Genomic DNA, 18,890 nt, shown 5'->3' on the forward strand with positions numbered 1-18,890 from the left:
GAAAAAAGACTCGGAGAAATGCATGCCGCCAGTGTCTCAGGCAGCAGGTGGGCCCCAGCAGATAGCCACTGCCCAAGCAGTGCGGACAGCCCGCAGGCCCCTCCACCGGCAGGTATAAAAGATCCCCTATGCTTCCTATACTCGCCATGACCTCATCTTTCCTACACAGTCCGTTCGTTGTCAATGGACCCAGTCTCAAGCCAGAACTGTTTGACGCCAGTGTTTCCTCGCCAACCATCTGTTGATCAAAGTTACCACACAAACCCCGTTTTGCCGTGGACAGTACCTCCACAGCGGCGCCGCCGGGCCCCACTTCTTCCCGTGCTCAGCCGGGTCAACCCCGAGCTGTGGGGACAGTCGGACCCAGCTCTGTTCCGTGGCAGTGTCAGGCACCTGCGGGCCCAGACCTTCCTTCTCTCCCTTTAAAGGTCAGAATCGAATTAGAACCATTGCTAACTGGGTATTCTCGTTGTTGGTAAGCCTTAAATAATAAAAATCAGACCCAATGAGACTAATCAAGGCAGATGGAAAATCGATGTCATATTTGTTCCAAGTAATTTCCTTTCAGAGGAGAAAAGGCTCTTAGGAGTGGTTTGTGGATTTAAGAGATGTTTAAAGTTGCATCGAGACATGGGAACATCAAAGTCAACCCCAAACAGAATCTCACTGGATGCTCTCTCTCCTTATTCCCGGAAAAGCCAGTGCCGCTGGGTACAAAGGCTAAAATGGGGGAGCCTTTCTTATGTCTGCTGTGAGTAGTTCTGGCTTTGCCAAAAAAATTATTTTTTTTTTAAATGGATCCCTGAATATATGAGCAAAGAGTAAGTAATATATGGGATTCCTTTTCCTCCCTTCAGTATTTTTCTGGGTAATTACTTTCAACCAGAATGCACACTTAAGGGAAAACCCTAAATAACAAGACTGCAACAGAGACACACAGAGAGACGTGGTGGAGAAGAGGAGGAAAAATCTCCTCAAGTGATGCATCCTTTTGCCTGAAATACCCCAAGGACGAGGATTGGCCTCGCCAGGCGAGCCCCCTGTTCTCCACCTGGTCTTGCCTGTGTCCGTGACAGTGGGAGGATTTATGCCAAGAACGGCTGACGCTTCCTGGATACTCAGAAGGGAGGCTCCGGAGCGGAAAAGGCATCCCCACTGTCGCTCCCTGATCGAAGGCACCAGGCACCGGGCACCACGGTGGCTGCTCCAAAGCAGCAGTTGCCCCTTTTATACTTAGAAATTCCCCAGCGGAACCCAGCGAGACCGGCCAGAGTTCCGTTCCAAGCCCCTTGTTCTGCAGGCTGACCTACTGCGTGCAGAGCGGCGTACCCTTTGGCAGGCGCGGCTGCCTCCCACCACTGCATCCACCTCATGGGCTGAGTCCTGTTCAGAGGTTCCCTGGAGAGCTGTTTGGGGCTTTGGCGGATGGTCCGTTATTTCTGCCCCACTTCCTTCTTCTGGCCTTTTCCTCGCTCCCGGTCTCACTAGGAAACCTCTTCAGAAAGAGCCTGGAGAGAATCCAAGATGGCGGCATAGGTAAACACCGGAAATTGCTGCCTCGCACAACCACTTCAAAAATACAACTAAAAGACAAAACGGACATCATCCAGAACCACAGGAAGGCTGGCCGAGCGGAAATTCTACAACTAGAAGGAAAGAGAAAAGCACACTGAGACTCAGAGGAGGTGTGGAAGTAAAGTGCAGAGGTACTGAGGCGCACGTGGAAAGGGCTGGCAGCTGAGGACATTGTTGTCTTTTTCAATCGGGAGGGAGGCACAAGCTCCCGACTGCTCTGAACTCCAGTTCCGGGCAAGTCTCTGGGGACCCAGACTCATACGGGGAGAAACTGGACTGTCTGGCAGCTGGCAGAACTCGAGGGCGGCTTTCTTTCAGAGGTGCTTGCAGCGATTACCAGGACACTGAGACTCTGGGCCTCTGAGGGTAGGACTGAGGAGCAGCCATAGCTGCTTGCTCCGCCCTGTTGATCCCCTGAGACCCTGCCCCACCCAAGCTGTGCCCAGAGGCTTTTGCATATGAAAGGCCTGGCCCTTTGCAATCTGAAAATTACCTAACAAACTGCAGCTGGGTCAGAGAGACCCAGAACTTCCAAAAGAAGGCCCAAGGCCCCACAGCAGCTTGCATTGCTTCACAGCTGAGCCTCATCTGGGCACCTCCAAACCCCAAACAAAGAAGAGGAAACTGCAGATCTCTCCATAGCTCCTGCTGGGTAGCCTTAGGCAGAGGCTAAATTAGCACCTCCTTAGAGATCCAAGAGCCAGTGTACCCAGTGGTCAGAGTGGGACCATCCAGATTACAACTCCTCAGATCCATAAGGGACACACTCAGGGGGCAGACTCAGTGAGCACCAAAGCCCTACTGAAGCAAGTCTTGCCCCAGAAAAGTGTCTCCAGCACAGAAGTTCTCCCACTGCAGACACAGCTGATTCTCACTGCCAATTGGCCTGGAGGTCAATTCCTCCCAGTGATACCTACAACAATCAAGGCTTAACTACAACAAGACTGTGCACAAAGCCCACAAAGGGGTGCACCAAGAGTGTCCACCTCAGGTAATTGGGGAGGCTGAGCCACTGGGACCTATAGGATACCTAGCACAGAAAGCTACTCTATCAACACAGGGAAGCATAAAAAATGCAGAGACAAAGAAACAAGTCACAAATGACAGAAATGGAGGAAAGCAAACTACTGGATATAGTGTTCAAAACCACACTTATAAGGTTTTTCAAGAATTTTCTAGAAAGCGCCGATAAATTTAGTGAGACCCTCAAGGATATGAAAAAGGACCAACTAGAAATTAAGCATATACTGACTGAAATAAAGAATATTATACAAAATTCCAACAGCAGACAAGAGGATCACAAGAATCAAGTCAAAGATTTGAATTACGAAGAAGCAAAAAACACCCAACCAAAAAAGCAAAAAGAAAAAAGAATCCAAAAATATGAAGATAGTGTAAGGAGCCTCTGGGACAACTTCAAGCGTACCAACATCCAAATTATGGGGGTGCCAGAAGAAGAGAGAGAGAACAAGATATTGAAAACCTACTTGAAGAAATAATGACAGAAAACTTCCCCTACCTGGTGAAAGAAATAGACTTACGAGTCCAGGAAGCGCAGAGAACCCCAAACAAAAGGAATCCAAAGAGGACCACACCAAGACACATCATAATTAAAATGCCAAGAGCAAAAGACAAAGAGAGAATCTTAAAGGCAGCAAGAGAAAAAAAGTCAGTTACCTACAAGGGAGTACCCATACAACTGTCAGCTGATTTCTCAACAGAAACTATGCAGGCCAGAAGGGAGTGGCAAGAAATATTCAAAGTGATGAATAGCAAGAACCTACAACCGAGATTACTCTACCCAGCAAAGCTATCATTCAGAATTGAAGGTCAGATAAAGAGCTTCACAGATAAGAAAAAGCTAAAGGGGTTCATCACCACCAAACCAGTATTATATGAAATGCTGAAAGGTATCCTTTAAGAAGAGGAAGAAGAAGAAAAAGGTAAAGATACAAATTATGAACAACAAATACACATCTATCAACAAGTGAATCTAAAAATCAAGTGAATAAATAATCTGATGAACAGAATAAACTGATGAATATAATACAATCGGGGCATAGAAAGGGAGTGGACTGACTATTCTCGGGGGCGGGGAAGGGGTGTGGGGGGTGCGGGAAGAGACTGAACAAAAATCGTACACCTATGGATGAGGACAGTGGGGGGCGGGGTAAGGGCAGAGGGTGGGGTGGGAACCGGGTGGAGGGGAGCTATGGAGGGAAAAAAGAGGAATAACTGTAATAATCTGAACAATAAAGATTTAATTAAAAAAAAAAAGAAAGAGCCTGGAACGCATCCCTACTGCCCCTTTGCCCACAGACCTCCGTGGCAAGTGCCCGCCCACGGGAGGCGCATCTGATGTCTCCATGACCCGGTGGCGTGTTGTTTTATGCATGAGGTTCCCCCTCCCGGCACAGTCTATAAAGATATAAATACTGTCAGGACAGTTTACCTTTCCCCCTGAGTTTAAATGATGTGTTAGAATTGATATTTCTCATTAGACCCCCGCGGATGCTGTTTCCCTTTACTATCAATCCACCTCCTTAGCCATGCAGTTTCAACCCGGCCTCCTCGGCTGCGGATGCTCACTCGGAGCCTGCACACGTGTCAGCCACAGCACCCCACATGCTCCCCGGGAGGCGGAGGGGCCCTGTGGCTCCACTGCCACAAAGGGCGTTTCGTTTCTAATGGCCCTGATGGGGTGACAAGTGTTAGCCATCTGCCTATCTTCTTGCCACATCCTCACTGTGTGAAATGACAGGCATTTCCTGGTCAGTGGGCCCATTTTAGGGCCACCTCGCCTAGCCAGCCCTCAGCACTCGGCCTCTGGAGGGCTGGGCTCTAGGCGGTTGGTAATGCTCCCGGCTCACTGGAAGGGCGCTTCCCCAAGGCTCTCCTGCGCTTTCTCTTCTGCATTTGCTGTCATACTGCGTCACCAAAATACAGACAAGGCCACATGTACTGGCCATCACCACCTGGACCAGGTCGCGGGGGTTCAAAAGAGGAACCAGATCAAAACCTACTCATCTGCTGGAGAGATCAGAATCAACTCACTGAGCATTTATTAATTCCCCACCCACCTTACAGAACTATTAGACAAATTAATTAGTGCAATTAAAATGTGAAACGGAAATGAATAAACAACTGAAATTAATATGCTGTTTTCAAGTGTGGGCACGCTGGCCTGGCACTAAGCTCACCAGCTCGTCTTCTTTCTGCTTCAGGAAGATTCCCTGGGGGACGCCACCGGGCAGTGCTTGGGAGACCAGTTCTAATGGTTTCATGAACTTGAAAGTACTAAAATGGAATATCTTTTCTTAAAAGCACTATAATTCAGTCCTGTCACTAATTCAGACAGCGTGTCCCCCAATTAGAAAGGTTAAACCATGTATCACACGCTGCATATAAATCGCCAGACGAAACAGTCATCTTATCAGTCGGTAGCCAAGGCATGACGTTATTTTCTTTAACTTGTTAACTGAAAGAAAGAGAATCCAGTCCAATTTAAAAGTAACAACTTTAGGAAGATATTTTATTTATTTCATGACCAGTAGAGATTGAAACATCTTTCTTCTTTATCCACCTAGCCCTGTAGGGAAAGTCACGTTTTCTGAAAAATCTCTAAACTGGAAAGCAGGAAATGCGACTCAGGTAACCCACGGATTTCCGATTTCCCAGGGCCAGGGCTCCGCAGGAGAAGGCCGCTGGACTAGGGGTGTTTTTGTTTTGCAAATGGGGAGGGGTCCTTTCTGTGACTTCAGTTTGGGTTCAGAATTTCACCTCAAAGCACAATTCTAAATCTCAGCTCCATAGATGCATCAGACAAAAAGGCACTTCCATTATACCTCAGTTTTGAAGAGAGAAATCCATTTTCTTGTGGGCTCCTGCGGTGGCTTGGGGGTGGAGGGATCAGCTTAATGTCCCTGTTTCAAGACCATCGGGGGCAGGCTATGTCCACGCGCCCTTCGCCACAGCTCACCGTCGCTGCGGCCCTGCCGCAGCTTCCTCTCTGGGCAGGCAGGTCACGCTCAGGGCCAAGTCGGCAGGACTCCTTCGGGCTGCTGCAGAGCGGCAATTTTCTTTTGCTTTGCTTTGATTTTTCTCCATCCTGGCAATTGAAGACAAACAGAGAAAGCCATTTCCTCCCCACCAGTCCAGACGCCTTTGCCATTTTGTTGGTTTCCGTGCTTGCCTTTTTCCCTAGACCCGGGCAGAGGAGAAGGGGCCCAAACTTCTGCTCCCAAGTTTCCCTTAGTTACAAGGGGCCGCGGCAGCCAGCATCTTGGGCAACAACGGGGTCTTGCTCTGGGTGCTGCACAGGGTCCATGGTGAGAGGCAGGACCAGGCACGCGTTCCCCGCCGGTGAGTGCGAGGCCGGTGCACAGAGAAGCGGCTGGGCGGGGCGGCCCGGTGGGCTCAGGCAGTTTGGAAGGTCAGACTTGAACAGGCAACAAAATGGTGCTCTACCAGCTTCAGTCATGTGCGTACCATGATTTCTCCAGGAGTATTTCATTTTCAAAGTTGATTAAAGTCCATTCCCTTTTTAAACTTAGCCTTCTGCTAGGCAATAATATCCTTGAAGTCATTCACTAGATGTTCTAGATACCCCCCACCCCCAAATTGCATTAAGATAAATAGTGTAACCTTTAAGCAAAAAATACATTCATGTGTTTACCACCTTAAACCTCCCTGGAGACCACCTGGGTGCCTGCATTATAGTGCTCTGAGGGATGAAGCATGGTCTTGGCTAACCAGAGTAGCCGGTAGCCCCTCTTAGCAAGGGACAGCCTGAATGAGGCTTGGGCCCAGGAAAGCAAGTGGCCTTTGGGGGACAGGGATGTACCCAACGCAGCGCCTGAGCCGCTCAGAGTGGAGGGCAGCAGCTCCTCCCGTAGGAACTGCGTGAGGTGGTGGGTCACGGGGGAGACGCTCCCATCACTCCCCAGACTCTGCCTTTGTTTTCCGCGTTAGAAGAATCAGCCTGTGATTTCTGCACCTCCATCTGCTGATTGACCCACATTTACAGCTCGTTAGCGCGCCGCACTCTGAACACTGGCTGTTCCGGCCTCACTCAGGCTCTTCCGGGGAAACTCACCAATAAGGGGAGAAAGGGAAAGGGGGAGGTCTGTGTCAGAGAACGGGGTGAGCAACAAGAAGATGGCAGGTCCTTTGAAAGGGCCACCTTCCAGGGGGGAGAAGAAAATCTGACTGCCTCATGGTGACCATCAGGACTGTCTCGTCGTCTGCACAGCTTGCTACACGACAGCTCCGACCGCTCAGCCCCTCGGTGTGCAAAACTGCAAATTTAAGGAATCTTCGCTGGGTAACATCTTCCTGTTGGTACAATGTCATTGTCAGTTTTTGTACCAAAAGTCAAGATGAACTGTATCCATCATTCATATAACAAGACAGAGCTAGCTGGCTACTCGAAAGGAACCCTTTTTTCTGGTCTCCCCAAAGAGCATGAACCTAGAGAGCATACGGACCAAGTTTAGCTCAACAGATGGAAGACAGGACACTCAGCCACCATGGGCATTGCGAGCGGGAATGGGCGCTCACAGCATGCTGCAGACAGGGGTGCAGAAGGAGCCCAGGGTGAGAAGTTGTGGAGTCTGAGGGGCCAGCGTCCTTGGTGGCATATCTAGTTCTGGAATGTTGGTCTACACTACCTAGATGGAGGGCGTGGCCCCTGAAACCACACCTGCCCCTTCCCTCTGGCACAGATCCTTGCTCACTTCACTGAAGGAGTGGCCAGGGCTGTTAGATTCCCTGTTCGGTGCCAGCTGAGGAATCTGTCACTCGTAGGGACCGTCGACCAAGCTGGGCAAGCAAACATTCCAACAAAGACCGAAATCGAAGTCCGGGATGGGTGGGGGCTGCCCAGAGAGGTCCCTGAGCTCCTGGACATTTGCAGGGTGGCTGATTCTGCACAGAAGTTAGCTAACCTCCCCCTTGACTCTGAGCTGGACTTGGTCCCTCACAGCCATGGGGTTCCTCGCACTCCCCCAAAGGTTGGCAAAGAGAGAAGCTGGCCCTGTGCACTTGCCCTTCCTCTATGTTTACAAGTCAGTATCTCCCAAGGCCTCGCGCCTGCCTAGCGGAAGCCCTGGGAGATGAGCAGAGCCGTGGGGTGGAAAGGCACTGGGAAGGGCTGGAGTCAGCCCTGCTCTGCACCTTAGCTGAGTCACCCAGCAGTGAGCCCTGAGCCTCCGCTCTCCGGTCTAGGAGAAGGCTGAGATAGGTGGTCTGAGGTGTCTCTGATTTCTAGTGTCCTGATCCTTAGACTACAGATTCCGTCCTATCCCATCGAGCCTCTGAAATCAGACGGATGTCCTCATTCTGAGTGTCCTGGTACCTGGATGCTAAGGCTTTGGTAGCATCCAGATCAGCCACCACATAAAGGTGTTAATAGCTCAGGAAGCTCTGTGTGGATCAGCAGAAAGGTGAAACACACTGCAGCCCAGAGGACCCCCACTTCCTTTTCTGGGGGTCCACAGGGCTCATCCTCAGGGATGGCTGCATGGGAGACAGAAGAAGCCAGGAGTCTCGTCAGTGCAGTGGGGCCACCACTCTGGGTGGGAAGAGCCCGGTCTCACCGTGCAAACCCTGCCTGCTTCTCTTCGGGCTCTTCCGTTCCTTGCTCCGCTTCTCACCAACGTGGTTTTCTAGGGGAGCAGGAGGTGAAGCTCTCCGGCTGCATGGGCCCCTCCCTGGAGCCTGAGCCCACCCCACTTCCTGTTCCCTTAGGCGACTCGAGCCCACAACACCCCAGCCTTCCTCCTGGGGTAAACAGTGGAGCTGGCTGACAGGTGGGACAGGTAATCCATGGGGCTCGAGAACCTTCCATCTTGCCGGGATGTTCAGAAACTGCACTAAGCCCCGGAGCTCCGGGCTCGACTGTGAGAGATGAGAGATGTGTCTGCACATATTTTCTTGACAAACAGAGAGAGTGAGCGCTTAACCCAGGATGTTGGTCAGAGGCAAGAGTTAAAACAAACACGGTGCTCCTTTCCCTCATGCATAAAAGGAAGCCAGTGACAGCGCCCTTCCCTCGGGACCCAGGGCTCCGCCCTCCGCTGAAAGGCCAGAGCCTGGCCATGCATGGCGTGGCCCGCGTTGCGCAAACTTGGAGGGAGCGCTGCTGGCACAGAGTGGGGTGTCCTGAAGCCCGAGGCCATTGGGTCTCAGGGCAAACCTCTCTCCTGTGAGTCCGGTTCCTCAGAGAGAACGGGTGTCTCCCTATCCCACTGGCTTCCCTCGGGTCCCTGTACAGAGAAGTCTGGCAAACGACCAAGTGCAGCGCAGGAACTGTGATTGGATTCTGGGTCCAAGTAATAGCAATAATCACAATGATTAACAATCGCTCCTCCACAGCTTAGGAGCAAGTGGGGCGCTGGCGTGTAGATCAGCTCCTCGGGGATTTGGTGGACTTAGAGTTAATTTTCTTAGGATGAGCTGGTAATTGTGTGGTTATGTAGGTGAGTTCTTGGTGTCTGCGTCTTTCGTCCAGTGATTTCACAAAAATACTCCCACACACACAAATAAGGAAGAAGCGAAGGTGGCAGAAAATAGCTGTAAATCTAAGAATGGGGTGGGGGCACCGTCGTACTTTCTGCTTTCCTGTGCGTTTGACCATTTTTTCCCCAATAACACGTACCCAGCCGGTGCCCTTTCACTGCAGCCCACGCGGCCTGCGGGGCAGCCGGCAGTGGGCGGGAGGGCCTCCAGGTACACACACTGCCGAGGAGCCTGGAGAAGCCTCCGGGCCCTGGGGTGGCACCAGCCCCATCGAGGCCTCAGTTACCAGCATCGCCTTTCCTTTGTCTCTGTTGCGAGACCCTGAGTGTGGCAGTCACCCAGCAGAGGAGCATTTGGCCATTCAACCCAAGAGGTCCCCTCATGCTCTTCCCCAGAGCGTAGGGGGGTTACCGAGCGCAGACGCTACAGAAGAGTCTTCGGCGTCGATAAGGACTGAGCGTCCTGTGGTCAAGAGCGGGGTGTTGCCCTTCTTCCTCGTTCCCAGTGTTCGGTCTGCACAGTCACCACGTCATCTCTGAAGACTCCTTCCCAGCTCACAGCCTGTGATCTTTACGAGAGGAGGCCTGCTGGCCATTCAGAGGGTGAGGACCTGAGATGTATGACACGAAAGGACCCTTCAGTGCCTCCACCCACAGGGATGCAATGAGATAAATTGGTCACACACATGTCACTGTGCCGCTGAGCTGAAGGTTGTGTGTGGGGCCTGGCAGATCAGGCAAGGAACCAGCACTGGGGCCTGGAGGTGGGTCCAGTGTCTCCTGGACCAGGTGTTGGGCCCGGGCTGGCCTCTTCCTTCTCTGCCTTCATCTTTCAGGTGGAGGGAAATCTGACATCTTACCAACCTGAGATGAGGGCAGGGAGGAACGAGCCAGGTGACCTCTGGAGGCCCCTTCCAGTTCTCAGACCCAGGGCTTCTCGAGCCTTCGGGCTGCTGGGTCGATCTGCTTCGTCCCTTTTGTCCCGCTGCACTTGGAAATGCCAGCCCACGCGGGCCGGAGGGCGCACCCTATTACAATGGACAGGCTCCGGCTTGCTCGCCAGGCCTTCCAGCATGCTTTCTCCTGCACTTCCTCCCTTTACCTCTGGATTCCCTTGAAGTCCAGAGCTCTTCAACATCAAAAGCTACGCCAGAGCGCACTGGCTGCGTCGTGCATGACATGTGAGGAGCGGTCACATCTCTCCACCTTCAGTAAACATGTCTTTGAAAGGGCCTTTTAAGGTGGCTTTTGGCTTTGGCAGCACCTCTTTTAGGTATTAAGACAGGCTGGAAAACAAAGAGCAGCCTTGAAAGAAGGACTGTCCCAGGCCGACAGGAAAGACTCCCCAGCAACCACCAACGCTGATGGGGGACCAGACAGCCCAGTGCCGGGGTGGCCTCAGGAGGAGGTGGCCTCCACGCAGCATGCAATATCCGAAGGCTACCAACCTGGCACCCGGGACCTTTGGGTCATTCCCGCAAGAAACACCAGGCAAAGCACAGACCAGAAATGACACCCCAAACAGCCGTTTTTACCATGTCCAAAGAGGGCCTGAAGGGTTGAAGAGGGAGTAAAAGCAAAGATGACGTCACTTGGCAGACAGTCGCAAACATACCCCCACCCCTGGGTCATCTTAAATCAGGACACAAAACAGGAGGGGAGAGAAGCGGGGTGAGCAGGGACCCTCGGAGATGGAGACGCAGGTAGGCCACTCCCGAGGCAGGATCTTTTGTAAAGTCGGGAGTTTGGGCAAATACATGCAATTCTGTACCTACCACAGTCAAGATAATAGAATTTTCCCATCATCCTCAGCGTTTCCTGTGTCCTATGTAGCCAGTCCTCTCCCCCACCTCCAGGGAATCCTCCATCTGTTTTCTGCCCCTATAGCTTTGCTTTTTCTAAAATATGTAGGGGCACCAGACCCCCTGTCACCTCTGGGTCTGGCCTAATCCTTCCGAGAGCCTCCTGTGATTATAGGCGCCAGCAGCTCACTGCTGCGTGGAGTTCCATTGTATGGCTGTACCGCCATTTATCCACTCACCCGTTAGTGGGCGTTTGGGCCTCCAGCTCAGTGAGTGCCGTGAACATGCCGTCCACAGTCTCCGACAGGATTTTGTGAGACTGAGTTTGCATTTCACTTGGGTGAATCCCGAGGATAGAATGGCTGGGCCGTGCAGTCAGTGTAGGTTGGACATTATGAGAAACTGTCTTCCAAAGTGTCCACACCATTTTGCATCCCCACCAGCGATGAGTGACAGTCCCCATTGTTCTTCATTCTCTCCCGCACTTGGTGTTGTCAGGTTTGTGGCGAGTTTTTTAATCTTAGCCTTTCTACCAAGCGTGTACTGGCATCTCACTTAATTTTCCTAATGACTAATGGTGTTGAACATCTTTTCAAAATACCCTTATTCTCTTTTTGATTAAGTGTCTATTCCAATCTTTTGCCCATTTAAAACGTGGCCTTTTTTTCTTCTTATTGAGCTGTGAAAGTTTTGTGTGTGAGTCCTTTATCAGACACATGCTTGCAAATCTTTCCTTCCAGTCTGGGCTTATCTTTTCATAATCTTAACAGTGTCTTTTAAGGAGCAGAAGTTTTTATATTTTGATGAAGTCCAGCTTATCAACTTCTTTTCTATTAGGGCTTATGCTTTTTGTGTCCTATTTAAGAAATCTTTCTCCAACCTCAGGTCACAAAGTGTTTCTCCTATTTTTTTAATAGAAATTTAATAGTTTGGGGGTTTACATTTAGGTCTATAATCCATTTCAAGTTCCATTTTCGTATATGATATGAAGTATGGATAAAAGTTTTTTTTGTGCTTTAGTGTTTGAGGGTTTTTTGTTTGTTTATTTTGATGTGGACATATCCAAAAATATCCCAGCACCATTTGTTGAAAAGACTATTTTTTCTGCTAAGTGAAATAAGCCACTCAGAGAAATCAGTAACATGATTTCACTTATATGTGGAATCGAATGAACAAAATTAACAAACAAAATAGAAACGGACTCACAGATCAAGAGCATACTGACAGCTGTCAGAGGGGAGGTGGGTCGTGGGACTGGGTAAAAAAGGCGAAGGGATTAAGCAAAAAACACACACAAACCAATAGGCAGAAATAAAAGACGATTGTTTCTGAACTACCTGCTCCATTGATCTAGGTGGCTCTCCACTCACCAGTAGCTCGCATGGTCTTGATGGCTGTGCTTTCAGTAAGTCTTGAAATCAGCTGGTATTAGTCCTTCAACTGTGTTCTTCTTTTTTCAGAAATGTTTTGGATATTCTAGGTCCTTTGCTTGTCTGTATAAATGTGTCCATTTATTTTTTAAAAAGCGCTACTGGACTAAGGTCAGGGCCTTTTTTTTCCTGTGGAGTTCCTAGTGCCTTGAACAGTGCATGGCACATAACAGGTGCTCACAGCAGCGACCCAGTCCACATATAGTCTGTGACTTGGGGAGGCTTTGAGAAGTCACAGGAGATAGTATGACTGCTGGAGAGCCATGTGGCAGTTTCTTAAAACACTAGATGTTCATTTACCACATGACCTAGCAATTCCACTCCTTGGCATTTATCTAGAGAAATGAAAATGTACATCCACAGAAACCCTGCAAAAATGTTCACAGAAGCTTTATTCATATTAATGCCAAGCTAGAAACAACCGGATGTACATCAGTCGTAATCAGATGTGGGATAGATACTCCTGTGGTGGAATACTACTCGGCGAGGAAAAGGAATGACCAGCTGAAACATGCTGCGAATTAGATGGATCGCAAAGGGCACCAGGCACTAGCAGTGCGCACCGTAGGCACCATGTGGGTGAGAGGCTGGAGCGGGGGAAGCGAAGCTCTGAGGCAGAAGTCAGGCGGTGGTGGCCGGGGGAAGAATTGACTGAAGAGGAATGAAGACCATTTCCGGGATGGTAGGCGTGCACCCACCCAAACTGACTGAGTGTTATAATTAAGATCTGAGTGTTCCACTGTATGGGAATTATGGGTCAATTTAATGTTTTAATTTCAAAAAATAAAGTCATAGTCATTTCTTCTTCAAAGAAAGCAATTCTTGGGCCCATGGTACTGAGAGGGACTGAAGACTTCCCACCCACCGGAGTGCCTCGGACCAGGGTCTCAGTTCTCACTGGCAGGGCTGAGCTGGCAGCGGTTTCTGGCCTCAGCTCGGCCGCTCTCCACGTGTTCCTGCCTGAGCTCTCACTGATGCTGTGGACTCGTCGGCAAACGCTGCCTGTGGCAGGGAGGCCAGGGAGAAGCGGAAGTCAACTGGGAAGACCCAAGGAAGGCTCCTGGCTCTTGGTAGTGACGGCCCCGTCCAGTGGGCACGGGTGCCCGAAGGTTGAGCTTGGGAACAGCCACACCATCAGGAGCCACCATCAGGCGGTGTGTGCGGGGCGAGCTCATCCGCCCCATCCATGGGAACTTCCCTTGTCACCATCTCGTGGCAGGGCCATAGGACACGGACACTGTGCGACTCTCCAGGAGTCACTGAGAACCCCGAGAAGTCACAGGCCGAGCTGCGCCTCCGCACCCTCCCTCCGCTCAGAGCGGGACTCCAGAGCACAGGCAGCGGGGAGCCTGGTGTTCCATGCGGGGGGCACACGGTTGATGGGTAGATGGATGGATGGGTGAATACTTACAAAATGGATTCTTCATGGGACGGAACTTGGAAAAGGTAAGAAGCGGATAAAGGTCATGAGAACCGACGCTTCCCCCAGTTCACATGTAGGAGGCAGCCTTCTTCAGGAGGAGGGAATTTCCTGGACTAACTGAGGAGGGCACCCCCCACAAAGAGCAGTTGGGTAAGTGTAACTTACAAAACCCAAATTTTGGAAGGCCTTTATTTGAGATGACATTTGGAAATCTTACTTGCAAATCAGCCGTCCACTTTTTATTTAGGACCTAACCAAACCTCTGGGTTTTAAATCATCTGTTGAAAGTCCTCCCCACCCCCACCCCCTCAGAACAATGCTTATGAAGTGGAATTCTCTCCAGTGCAAGCATTTTTTAATTAGATGGAGACCTTGGAACCTGGTAACTATATTTCTTCTCTGAGTACCATCTGGGTGATTACAAGAAGATGAGATGGAGAAATATCAGAAAGGAGATTGGCAGAGGAGAACTGCAGCGGCACTTGGCCTGTTCCAGGTTCTCAATTGCCTGTCCAACCTGAGTTCCCGACGTGAAGAGGCACTCAGACACCCTCGGTGCTCGCAGAGTAACAAATTGGCATCCGGCTCCTTGGCAAAGTCTGGGAGATACAACCACTTAATGAGATTTGAATGTATTTCTGCACTTGTAGTTCTCCATGGGTAATCTGTAAAGGAAGGAGCAATTTTCTTTTTTGTCTTCATTATTTTTCTAAAGATCATTGAGTCTATGTTCTGTTAATGCTTCTTTCAAATTATATGGAATGACTAAGATGTTGGATATGATTTCAGGGTCAAGAGAAGGACTTTAAAAAAAAAAAGTTGGGAGCATGCTGGGACCTGCTGCACCCCCTGACAGCTGCGGGCCTGGGGAACACTGAGTGTGCTCATAGTGTTGGGGTGCTTCATGGAGATGACCGCTAGCCTGCGTTCCAGGCAGGGGCCACTCAGTCGCTGTGATGCGCACATGGCCCACCCAGGTGGCACTCCCCACTCTGGGGATCAGGGACTGGGCATGACTGTAGGGTGAGAGAAATGAGTGGGAGGGAGTAAAGGTCCCAGCACCTGGAAGAGAGGCTGACCCTGGGAACAGCCTGGGAGAAGAAGAGGGAGAGTGAAGGCAGGAATGGAGGGAATGTGACTGTGTGAAGAAGAGGAGGCAAAGAAGGGGGAAATGTGGGGGAAGCAAGAGAGAATAAGGGGAAGGCTGGAGAGGAGACAGGAGAGAAGAGAGAAGCACAAAGAAGAGAGAGGAAAGAATAGAAGAGGAGGGCGATAGAGAGGAAAAAGAGGACAGGGAGGGGAGAGGAGACATGGAAAGCCGGAGGGACTCAACGGAGGACGTGACGAAGACTGTAGAATGTTCTTAGCAAAACTCGTTAAGGGACCAAAGTTGTATGTGCTAGGGAGATGGTGCCTACAAAGAGAGCAGAGGTTTTAAATTTCATTCAGGACAAAGTTCTGGATCTTTACCGTGTTGGGATCTTTACCGTGTTGGAAAAGACTGCCCAGGTCCAAGTCTGCAGACCCGGTCCTCTGGCCTGTCCAACTGTCAGCACCCACACGGCACCCAGGTGCAGCCTGTGCTCCTTTCCTTTCAGCCTCAGCTTCCCCATCTGTACAGTGGGAGTGTTGGTGTCTGGCTTAATCGGGTGGATCGCTGTGAGCAGGAAGGAATCCAAGAGTGTGCACAGTGCCTCCAGCTCTCTTCATTTTAATTTGCCTTTTAGAGAGAGGGGCCCCAGCTCTTCCTCTCCAGGCAACATGGGTGAGCCGAGGGCCTGGTTCTTCTCAGATGTGGTGATGCTGGTCAGTGCACCCCGGGAACAAGATGCCCCCAAGATCATTTCTGAGGCCCTGCATCCCTCGGTGAAGCACTGCTCCGCGGGAGGGACGGAGGCCTGGGGACCCCAGCACCCCCGCCCGAGGACACCAGCATGTGTAGGGCGAGTCAGCATTCGCCAGAACTCCGAGTTTCCCGTGCAGAGGCCAGGGTGTGCAGGTGGCTTGGCTTACCTTTGCAGAGAACAGGAGGCAGCCAAGTCACAGGAAATATTGAAAGATCATAAGACTGACGAGAAAACCACAGTATCTGGGCCAGGCTTGGCAGTTGCTTTTCTCCGCTGAAAATGCAGCAAATAAATCGGCCAGATGACAAGGATGAGGGAGGAGAAATCCACGCGCTGCCCTATGACACTGAGGGCAGCCGCCAAGCACAGCTGAAGTGCAGGGTGAACGGTGCGAGACAGATGTCCATGTTCGTCAGGGGCAGGGTGGGCATCTCAGTCCCTGGGACCAGAAGGCTGCTGGGGTTTGGGGAGGCTGGGAAGTTGGGTTCGTGATTGGTTTCTGCATTAGTGCTTTTACATAGCACCCCCATAGCCCAGACATTCATCACAATCATTTGTATGTCAGCAAATTGGATAAATACAAGACCCAGTTTGCTACAGATGGTCCAGAGAGAAGATGGAGCTGAATCCAGCAACCACAGGTGCAGAGCACCGTGGCTCCGTGGCCTGTCAGTGGGCGTGAGGTTTAAAAAGAAGGGAAGGCAGAGGGCAGAGCCCATTGGGAAGATCCTGGCAGGGAAAGCCAGGGCTGCCCTCTGGACCACGGGGATCGAAACATTGAAAACCTGTTGGACACCTGGGGAGGGTCCTACACGCCAGCTCCCTATCTTAAAAAAAATCAAGCATTTTTATTGCCTTGTTCTTCGGTTTGGGGTTGTTTTGGGGTTTCTTGTTTTTTTTTTTAAGGGCTGCATCTCAGGGAAATTGAAAAGTTGATGAGAGAATGCTTCTCTTCATGGAAATCTTTCAGTTAATGAAGGAGACACAATAGAACTAGAATTTCACCATTTGAAACAAACCTGTGGGGATGCAATCAGCAAAATGCAGACTGAAAACCTCTACAGCATTTGCTCAGGTTTCTTCAGTAAATTGCAGGGACAGAAAGAGAATCTGTAGAGTAAGACCCTATACATCAGCCAAGTAACCAATGATAATGTGTGGACTTATTTGGATCCTGAATTAAACAAATTTCCTTTTAAAGTTCTGAGCCAATCAGGAAAATCTGGACACAGATTAGATATTTGATTTTGAGGAATTGTTCCCTTTTTAGGTGTGAACTGGTATTGTTCTTATATTTTTTGAAGAGTGTGTATCTTTGAGAAATATTCATGATATTTGGCATTTCCATACCCATGGATGGGGGAGGGAGGGAGGGATGGATGGAAACAAGATTGCTGTGTGTTGAGATTTGCTAGAGATGGTGAGGGATACATGGGGGTTTATGATGCTGTTCTCGCTACTTTTGTATATGTTTGGTATTTTGCTTATTTAAAAAAAAAAACACAAAAAAAACAGCAGCAATCTAGGAAATGGGAGTATATGTAGCCCAAACTGGTAAAATGCATTGTTGATGAAATACTGCCACGCACTGCATAGCTCATTGTCAAGATGTGCTTAAGTGATGGTGAGGGGCTCTGGCAGCTGACTGCCAATCGGTGGGACCTCTGAGGCCAGCTCACTGTCACCTCCAAGGTCATGAGGGCCAAGGTGGCGAACTGGTTCTGCCAAGCAAAGGCGGTGCTCCCTGGGACAGAGCCTTGCTGCTCAGGGCGCTCCATCCCGCAGACCGCGGACATCTCCATCTGCACTCTCCATCCTCAGCTCTCCAATAAGAAGTGTTTGGGTGATCAACACCCGTTACCATCCGAGCCACCTGCCCACTCCCAAGAGAAGACGCGTGTTTCAGCATCAGCTCTTAGGAAGCAGAGAGACGGCTTCGAGGCCCAGGCTGTCAGAGGACCGAGTGCTGGCCCCCATGGTCCCCAAACTTTTCCTTCCGTTTCTTCCTTGAGAGGTGCTCTCCACAAACACCAAGGCATTGATTTTCCAATCGATCGAGGTGGAGAATGCTTCCTACAGTTATGACTCCTGACAAGCGGGGAATAAAAAGCCGATCATAATGAGTTCATTTACTTTGCTTGATTATATTACCTTATAACACAATATAACTCCCACACACCCTTTCAAGGACGCCCCCCGCCCCCCATGCTGCCAGCTCTTCAGGCTGCCGGTTAACGCTACAATCCATCTTGCCACATGATGGGTGAATTTAAAAATCATCCTTAGTGGGCTGCTTCTTCGTTTGTTTGTTTGTTTGTTTGTTCATTTATTTGTTTGACGCCACGCCATGGAATCTCTCCTATAACCAGGAAGACTTGGTTGATGCAGTAGGAGTCACTCAAATTCGGGGGTGGGGATTATAGAGGGTGGTTGGTGGTGGGCAATGGGGGGAAATGCAGTGAAAGCCTAATTGTTGGTTATAAATATGCTGTATTTTCCCTATTGATTATCTGACACTGAAAGGAAAAGGATTATCTTGTTTGCTCATATTTAGCCATAAGTATGCCCTGTGTGCTTCAACCCGGGGCACTTGCAAGAGACTAACTAATTCTTTGAGAGCGTGGTCTGTTTGGCGCTCCAGACAGTCCAAGTGCCATCCCTCTTCCTATGCAGATGCCCTTGGCCTCCTCCCGCCTTTCATGGGCCTCATAGAGATGCTCTGTTCTGACCAGCCTCCCGCGGCGGAGCAGAGGCCTCCTGCGCATCCCCTTAGCCAATTAGGAAACGGGACTAAATAGGACTTCTGTTTGAGGAGTCGGATGGCTGGCTGGTCCTTTTCCATATGCTTTTGGGGGCAAGGTCTGGAGCTGAGTGGTAATCAACCAAAGCTGATGCTTCTTAAAATAAAATAAAATGTCCTGCAGTGAAGGCCCAGCCCTGCAGAACTCCCAGGAAATGAATCATGGTCGCTTGCCCATGGTGACTCAGACCAGAGCAGAGCATTTGCCCCCTGGGGCCGCAGAGCTTGTTGTTAATCTTCTTGATAACTTGTTTTAAAAAAGAAAGCGGAGGGTTCTGCCCTTCCCTGCCTCCTTAACAGTGTGTATGGGACACAATTAGTTCTTCAGTGATGAGGGAGGTCACCCTTCCCTCGCCTTCCGGGGCACAGCCTGACTGTCCTGGGCTCCTCACACCGCGGTCTGCCTGTGTCACTAGGCGAACAAGCCGTAGAGCGGGGCTGATGTGGCCGCCTCTCTCTGGGTGGCGGTGGCGGAGCCCCGACCCTCTGGGTCTCA

This window comes from Myotis lucifugus, unplaced genomic scaffold, assembly GCF_000147115.1.
Source record: "Myotis lucifugus unplaced genomic scaffold, Myoluc2.0 scaffold_155, whole genome shotgun sequence".
In the NCBI taxonomy this organism is placed as follows: domain Eukaryota; kingdom Metazoa; phylum Chordata; class Mammalia; order Chiroptera; family Vespertilionidae; genus Myotis; species Myotis lucifugus.